At 49.0% G+C, this 8628-nt stretch overlaps 1 pseudogene; it reads left to right on the top strand.

Moving 5' to 3' along the window:
* The first annotated feature begins 497 nt into the window (after positions 1 to 497).
* On the top strand, positions 498 to 5812 carry LOC102877181 (annotated as a pseudogene).
* Positions 5813 to 8628: the final 2816 nt, after the last annotated feature.

Below are 8628 nucleotides of genomic sequence, written 5' to 3'. Positions count from 1 at the left end.
TCTCTCGTGAATGATTAGTGCTGGCGTCCAATTTCATTGGGGTCTGGCTCTACGGATCCAACATTTGGTGCATTGGCCGGGAACTGCAACAGCCCTCACTCCCGACACGACCCCCCCTTGGAGGTAAGAATGGTGCCTTTGTGTGTTCTGTCCCCTGTGCCTTTCTCTCTTTCTGTCGGGTGTGCACTTTCAGTTTCGCGGCCATTTCATTTCCCGTGAGGGAGCTGAAACAGTGACCAGCAGACGTGCCAGGAATGTCACAGGCTGCCACCCTGGGGAATGCCCCAGGAGGTGCGGAGGGCCAGGGACGCCTGGTGGCCTCCTCTGTATTCTACCGGCAGATTAAACCTGAGGAATCCTGTTTGGTAGTGGAGACGCCGGAGCCTCGTCCTGTGGACACTATTCAGTATCTTTATCAGAGTCCTCGCAGCCGCTGTCTGGTTGTCTTTGTGTTTCTCCTTGTCTCTGTCGGATTTACTGTGACTGAATTACTAACTATGGGACAGACGGTAACCACCCCCCTTAGTTTGACTGTAACTCATTGGACTGAAGTGAAAGGAAGGGCTCATAACCTGTCACTAGAGATCAAGAAGGGGCCATGGCGAGCCTTCTGTGTCTCTGAGTGGCCCACCCTTGGTGTGGGGTGGCCCCCAGAGGGTTCTTTTGATCTGGCTGTAATTTATGGTGTCAAGTCAGTTGTTTTCCAGGAATCCCCTGCTGGACACCCAGACCAACAACCGTATATCACAGTGTGGCAAGACTTGGCGCAGGACCCACCATCCTGGGTCAAGCCATGGATAAAGAAGCAACCTCCGAGTGTCCCACTAATGGTAGCCCAGCCCACCCAAGAAAGAGGGGCACCCAAAGCTATCAAGAGTCCACCAGTCCGGATCTACCCAGACACGCAGGATCTCCTTCTCCTTGCCGAACCCCCCCCCCCATATCCCACTGCTCCTCCCCTAACACCCAGGCAGGCTGCCACCTTGAGAGAGGCTGAGACTGCTGGACCTAGAGCAGCCAGCAGTGAAGTAGAAGAGTCTAGGGCAAGTATACAGGGACCCGCTCTGGGGACTCACAGAAGGAGAGGGGCCACCCCTGATAGTACATCGGTGGCCCTACCTCTGCGGGCAAACGGCCCCCCACTCCCAGGAGCTACAGAGGGAGACCCCCTTTCCAGCTTCTTCAGTACTGGCCTTTCTCCTTGGCCAATTTGTACAATTGGAAAGCTACCCATCCTCCCTTCTCAGATGATCTGCAGCAACTCACCGGGTTTGTTGAGTCCCTCATGTTCTCGCACCAAACTACTTGGGATGACTGCCAACAACTCTTGCAGGTGCTCTTCACTACTGAGGAGCGAGAGAAAATTCTTCTGGAGGTGCGGAAAAATGTGCCTGGAGCTGATAGGAGACCTACCCAACTCCTTAATGAAATAGACCGAGGGTTTCCTTTGACGCGACCTACCTGGGACTACAACACTGCTGAAGGTAGGGAGAGACTAACCATCTATCACCAGGCTCTTGTGGCAGGTGCGTGGGGCAGCCAGATGCCCCCACCAATTTGGCTAAGGTAAGAGAAATCAATCAGAGGCCCACTGAAGCACCTTCAATGTTTCTAGAAAAGTTGATGGATGCCTATTGGAGATACACCTTTTTGACCCTACCTCTGAGGATCAGCATGCATCCCTAGCAATGTCTTTTATTAGACAGGCAGCCTCTGATAACAGAAGGAAATTGCAGAGGCTTGAAGGGTTACAAGATTTTTCTTTAAAGGATCTAGTAAAGGAGGCAGAGAAGGTGTATTATAAAAGAGAGACAGAGGAAGAAAAGGAGCAGAGGAAGGAGAGAGAAAGAGAGGAAAAAGAAGCTAAGCGTGACAGGCAGCAGGAAAAATACTTAACAAAGATTTTGGCCGTGGTAGTACAGGATAACAGGGAGAAGCAAAGAGTTCCTGGAAAGGGAGGGCTAGGTAAGACAGGGTATCTGAGCAACCGCACCCCGTTAGATAAAGACCAATGTGCCTACTGTAAGGAAAAAGGGCATTGGGCAAGAGAATGTCCCAAGAAGCCCAGAAGAGTGGCTCCTAGGGAAGTTCTGGCCCTAGCAGGCGAAGGCTAGGGGAGTCGGGGCTCAGACTCCCTCCCTGAGCCTAGGGTAACTCTTAAGGTGGAGGGGAAGCCAGTCGAGTTCCTGGTAGACACCGGAGCTCAGCACTCAGTTCTGACCCAGACCACAGGCCCTTTGTCATCTAAAAAGTCATGGGTAATAGGAGCTACCGGTCAACACCAGTACCAATGGACCACCAACAGAATTGTAAACCTGGGAACAGGGCAAGTCACCCACTCCTTCCTGATAATACCTGAATGTCTGGCTCCCCTCTTAGGAAGGGACCTTTTAACCAAAGTAGGGGCTCATATAAGCTTCCTTCCAAATGGGCCCCAGGTGACAGGCCAAGACTTAACCCCTCTAGGTGTCCTGACTCTGAAACTCGAAGATGATCATTGGCTGTATGAAAAACTCCTGACGCTTTCAGACCCACATAGTTGGCTAGAGTCATACCCAAAAGCATGGTCTGAGACTGCCGGCATGGGGCTGGCCTGCCAACAGCCTCCTGTTGTCATCGAGCTAAAGGCTGCTGCATCGCCTGTGGTGGTCAGACAATACCCTATGAGTCAGGGAGCCAGAGAGGGGATAAGACCTCACATACAGAGACTCTTGGACTCGGGGGTACTGGTTAAGTGTCAGTCCCCATGGAATACACCTCTGTTGCCTGTGAAGAAACCGGGCATTGGCGATTACCAACCCGTCCAAGATTTGAGAGAAGTAAATAAACGGGTTCAGGACATGCATCCAACAGTACCCAACCCCTATAACTTGTTGAGCTCTCTATCACCAGAGCATGTGTGGTACACCATCTTGGACCTCAAGGATGCTTTCTTCTGCCTGCGGCTGCACCCTCACAGCCAACCTATATTCGCTTTTAAATGGAAGGACACGAGTACGGGGGTGTCGGGACAGCTGACATGGGCTAGGCTCCCCCAAGGGTTCAAGAACTCCCCAACCATCTTTGATGAAGCCCTACACCAGGCTCTGGCCCCCTTTCTAGCCTCGCACCCACAGGTAACTCTCCTCCAGTATGTTGATGACCTCCTCATTGCAGAGGCAACCACATCTGAATGTACAGAGGCAACCCAGGACCTGCTAACAGAACTGGCCAGATTAGGCTATTGAGCCTCAGCAAAAAAAAGCCTAGATCTGTCAACCAGAGGTAACTTACCTGGGGTATACCTTGAGAGAAGGGAAAAGATGGCTCATGGACGCACACAAACAGACTGTAACCCAAATACCAGTACCCACAAATGCTCGTCAGGTGCGTGAATTCCTTGGGACGGCAGTGTTTTACAGGTTATGGATCCCTCGATATGCCACCCTGACCGCTCCTCTATACCCCCTGACTAAAAATACAACTCCCTTTGAGTGGGGTGCCAAGCAGCAGGAGGCCTTTGATGCAATCAAGAAAGCCTTACTATCTGCCCCAACCTTGGCATTGCCAGATGTAACCAAGCATTTCACCCTTTTCATAGATGAAAGAAAAGGGGTAGCCAGGGGGGGTGTTAACTCAGCCCATGGGACCATGGAAGAGGCCTGTGGCCTATCTATCAAAGAAACTGGACCCTGTTGCTAGGGGATGGCCCTCTTGTCTAAAAGCAATCGCAGCTGTAGCCGTGCTAGTCAAGGATGCGGATAGGCTGACGTTGGGGCAAAAATTGACTGTGATCGCCCCCCATGCCTTACAAAGCATAATCCAAGAACCACGAGATCGATGGTTATCAAATGCCTGAATGACTCAGTACCAAAGCTTGTTACTCAACTGAGAGCGAGTTGAGTTCAGACCCCCTGCCATCCTAAACCCTGCCACCCTGCTGCCCGAACTAGGAGTTGAAGTCCTGCACACCTGCCAGGACATATTAGCAGAGGAAACTGGAATGCGGCAGGACTTAAAGGACCAACCTCTACAGGGGAACCCCCTGTTAACCTGGTATACGGATGGCAGCAGTTACATCATAGAAGGCAAGTGGGTGGCAGGAGCTGCAGTAGTGGATGATGTCTCCACTATTTGGGCCAGGAGCCTCCCAGAAGGGACTTCTGCCCAACGGACCGAACTGATTGCCCTCACTCAAGCACTGCAGTTAGCAGAAGGTAAGAGACTCAATCTTTATACTGACAGTCGTTATGTGTTCGCCACAGCCCATATTCATGGAGCCATATATCAGCAATGTGGACTGTTGACATCTGCAGGAGGGGAAATACAAAATAAGCTTGAGATTCTAGACCTGCTGGCTGCTATTCACCTCCCTACAGAGATTGCAATCATACATTGTGCAGGGCACCAGGGAGGGACCTCCCTAGTTGCTAAAAGAAATCAAAGAGCTGATGAAGCCACAAAGAAGGCAGCCCTTGGAGTTTGCACTCTAACCGTACAAGTCCATCCCACAAAGGAAACAGAGCCAGCCGTTCTCAGGTACACCCCAGAGGAGGCAACATGCATGGCTTCATTGGGGTTCGTAAAAACCTCTCCCACTACCTGGGAGACAGAAGAGGGAAAGACAGTGTTGCCTAAGGATGCAGCAACTCAGTAAATACAGCAGTTACACCAACTGACGCACTTCGGAGAGAAAAACCTTAAACTCCTAGTGCAGAAGTCACCCTACTACATCTTAGACCTAAAAGAGCTGACCACGGCTGTAGTCCAGAGTTGTGTGCCCTGCCAGCATGTAAATGCCACCAAGTTCCCTAAACAATCGGGAAAGCGGCTCAGAGGCGACCGACCTGGAGCATACTGGGAAATGGACTTCACGGAAGTAAAACCCACCAGGTATGGAAATAAGTACTTGCTAGTTTTCATAGACACTTTTTCAGGATGGACTGAGGCTTTCCCTACCAAGAAGGAAACGGCTCAAGTAGTCGCCAAGAAGATATTAGAAGAAATATTTCCCAGGTTTGGAATACCTAAGGTCATTGGGTCTGATAACGGGCCTGCATTTGTTGCCCAGGTAAGTCAGGGATTGGCCAAAATCTTGGGGACTAATTGGAAATTACATTGTGCATATCGTCCCCAGAGCTCAGGGCAGGTAGAGAGGATGAATAGAACTCTAAAAGAGACCTTGACTAAATTATCCATTGAGACTGGCATACAAGATTGGTTAGTCCTCCCTCTTGCTACCCTTTTTCGGGTCCTAAATACTCCCAACTGTTTTGGCTTAACTCCTTATGAAATCATGTTTGGGGCCCCTGTTCCCCTGCCCTCTGCCCATTTACAGGATACTGCTGAGAATCTACCCAGCCAGCCTTTGCTTGAAAGGCTGAGAGCTCTAGAGACAGTGCAGAGAGACGTCTGGAGGCCCCTGCAGGAAGTGTACAGACCCGGAGATCTGTCGGTACCTCACCAGTTCCTGGTCGGGGACCCTGTCTATGTACACAGACACCGAGCCGGGAACCTAGAGCCACGCTGGAAAGGGCCTTACTATGTGCTCCTGACCACCCCGACAGCTGTGAAAGTTGACGGCATCTCTACCTGGATCCACGCGGCACATGTGAAACCAGCAGCTGAGCCCTGCCTAAGCGAGTGGGAGGCGAGCTGCACTGAAAACCCTCTGAAGATTAAGCTACAGAAAAAAATCCTCTGCACCAACATGATCGCTTTCTTCCTGTTGCTTCAAGTTGCCCTATCCTTTTCCTGGTCCGCCCCCCTAAACCCCCAGGCTCCTTACAATCTTACTTGGCAGGTGCTCTCCCCGACCAGTAAAGTAGTGTAGTCAGTCTCGAATAAGACAACATTATGGACATGGTGGCCAACCCTGTACCCTGATCTCTGTAAGTTGGCGATGGGGGTGCCAACGTACAGTGGCTATCATGGATGGGACATTGAGGACTGGACCAACGGCACCCACGCACCAAACCACTTGGGAGTTGGTGAACTCCCTGGACTGGACCCCTAGAGAAGTTGCGGTACTCTGGAACACCATAATCAATTAAGAGCCCTCACCTTCTATGTATGCCCTGGACACAGCCCTAGTGGCAGAGTGTTCCGTAAATGTGGGTCCTGCACCGAACTATTTTGCAAAAAATGGTGGTGCGAAACCACCGGTAACACTTATTGGAAACCTACCTCTTCTTGGGACTACTTTACCATCACAGCTAATTATTCTCTAAACCCCACTCCTTCATGGTACGTCTCTGACTGCCTGAACTGGTGCCACCCCTTGAAAGTCTCCTTTACTGACCAAGGTAAGAAAGTCCGTCGCGGGTGGCTCTCCAGATTTTCTTGGGGAGTTAGGCTGTACAAGAAAAGTACGATGATGGGCTCCTTTTAAAGATTCTGTTATTAATTACAACCCCCCGGCCTACCGCGATAGGCCAAAATCCTGTTTTGGCCCCAAATCCTGTTTTGCCCCCAAACCTTATTTTGGCCCCAAATCCTGTTTTGGCCCCCAAGATCGTACCTGTCTCATCTAAAGGAACTCCTCCTACTGTATCGTCATCCATTAAGACCACACTAAAGCCTCTCACTGATACCTCGAGTGAAAGTGCCAGGCTCATAACAATGGTTCAGGAGGCCTACAGGGTCCTAAATGCAACTAGTCCCCTAGAGGCACAACAATGCTGGTTGTGCTATGAAGCTGCTCCTCCTTATTATGAGGGTGTAGCAATCCATGGTAACTTCATTAATTCCACAAGCTCAGATAATTGTAGATGGCATTCTACAACTCATAAGTTAACCTTATCCTCAGTTGTAGGAGTTGGCCTGTGTATAGGATCTGTTCCCTCTGACCTCTCCCATTTGTGTAATCAGACTATCTCAGACCTAGGAACCTTGGGGGCACTAGTGGGCCTGTAAAACTGGCATAACCCCTTGTGTTAATCTAGCCTCCATGTCATCTGACTACTGTGTGCTAACTGTCATTCTCCCACACTTAACGTTTCATAAAATAGAAGAGTTCATAGATGAATGGAAAGGGCGCAGTCGAACCAAGAGAGAACCGGTAAGCCTAACCTTGGCAGCACTATTAGGTCTAGGGGTAGCAGCCGGTATAGGAACCGGAGGAGCCGCCTTAGGCCTACAGTCTAAATATTTCACCAACCTACAAAATACCATAGATACTGACATAAGGGCCATAGAAGGTTCCATAAGCAAGCTTCAGGAGTCCATCTCGTCCCTGTCTGAGGTAGTCTTCAGAACCGTAGAGGATTAGACCTCTTATTTTTACAGCAAGGTGGACTATGTGCGGCCCTTAAAGAAGAGTGTTGTTTTTATATAGATCACTCAGGGGAAGTATGAGACTCAATGGCCAAGCTTAGAGAAAAGTTGAACAAGCGCCAGAAAGAAAGGGAGTCACGCATGAGCTGGTTTGAAGGATGGTACTCCCAATCCCCCTGGTTCACTACTCTTGTGTCAATTTTAATAGGACCTCTTGTAATTCTTCTCTTGTTGTTAACCTTTGGGCCTTGCATCCTAAACCGATTAGTCACCTTTATTAGAGAAAGAATAAGTGCAGTACAAGTCTTGATGCTAAGACAACAGTATCAGGCTCTTCATCTGCATGATCATGATGGAATCACAGATTGCTCCCATCTCTAGGATTAGAACTGTACCCAAAAATAAAGGGGGAATGAAGGACTATGAGGAAGTTACTTTTAACCCTTCTCAGTAGAAGCCATAAAACCTCACAGGACTTTTGCCCTCTTTTTAGAAAAACAGGACCATAAACCGCTCAGAAAAACAAGGTCATAAAATGGCTCACCCACATCTGGGAGTACAGATAAGAGAAATTCCAGGAGTTGTTTTTCTGAACTTTACTCCCCCACTCCCCCCCCATGCGCTGACCCCACTTGCCGCGCACCCCAACTCGCTTTTAAATGTACCAATCAGATAGTTTTCCTCGCTTACCCGTGCGCGCCAGATTATTACCAATCAGAACTGCCTACCTCAGTGTATATTCAAATATACCAATCAGCAACCCTCCCTGTGTGTTAGCCCATGTTTGCGCGGGTTATTGCCTTTATAAGCTGTATGTACCCTTAGCTCGGGGCTCAACTCCTCTGCCTCTGCATAGGTCATGAGTTGTGTCCCAGTGCGCTGGATGGAATAAAACCTCATGCTGTTTGCATCAAGGACAGTCTCTCGTGATTGATTAGTGCTGGCGTCTGATTTCATTGGGGTCCGGCTCTGCGGATCCAACAAACTGTCTGAGGTCTGACAAGTATTTCTTAAGGTAGATTGGCTCTTTGTCTAAGAAATAATGATCACCTTGAAAAGAATGTCACTGCCAAAAAAGTTCATATCTGCTGCTGATTAACAGGGTTTTTATTTATCCCTTCTGTGATTACCCTTGAATAAGTGACACATATCCTTTGTCATTAAAAAAGAATCTTTTTTTTTTTTTATTCCAGTGAGAATATGAGAAGGGTTTAATTACTATCCACGACATCTGCTTATTTGAGTCATCTTATGAATAATCACACAAAGAAGCATATCCAGATGGTCAAGCTGTTTCCTTTCCTGCTTTTCTCTTCCTTTCCTATAATTAAAGTATTTTCTCTCCTATCTAGAAAAACCAATTATTTCAGATAT

Source organism: Elephantulus edwardii, unplaced genomic scaffold, assembly GCF_000299155.1.
Source record: "Elephantulus edwardii isolate Elephantulus edwardi_28Jun2011 unplaced genomic scaffold, EleEdw1.0 scaffold00160, whole genome shotgun sequence".
Classification (NCBI taxonomy): Eukaryota; Metazoa; Chordata; class Mammalia; order Macroscelidea; family Macroscelididae; genus Elephantulus; species Elephantulus edwardii.
Note: the sequence above shows the minus strand (reverse complement) of the source record. Positions and strands in the feature narration are given on the sequence as shown.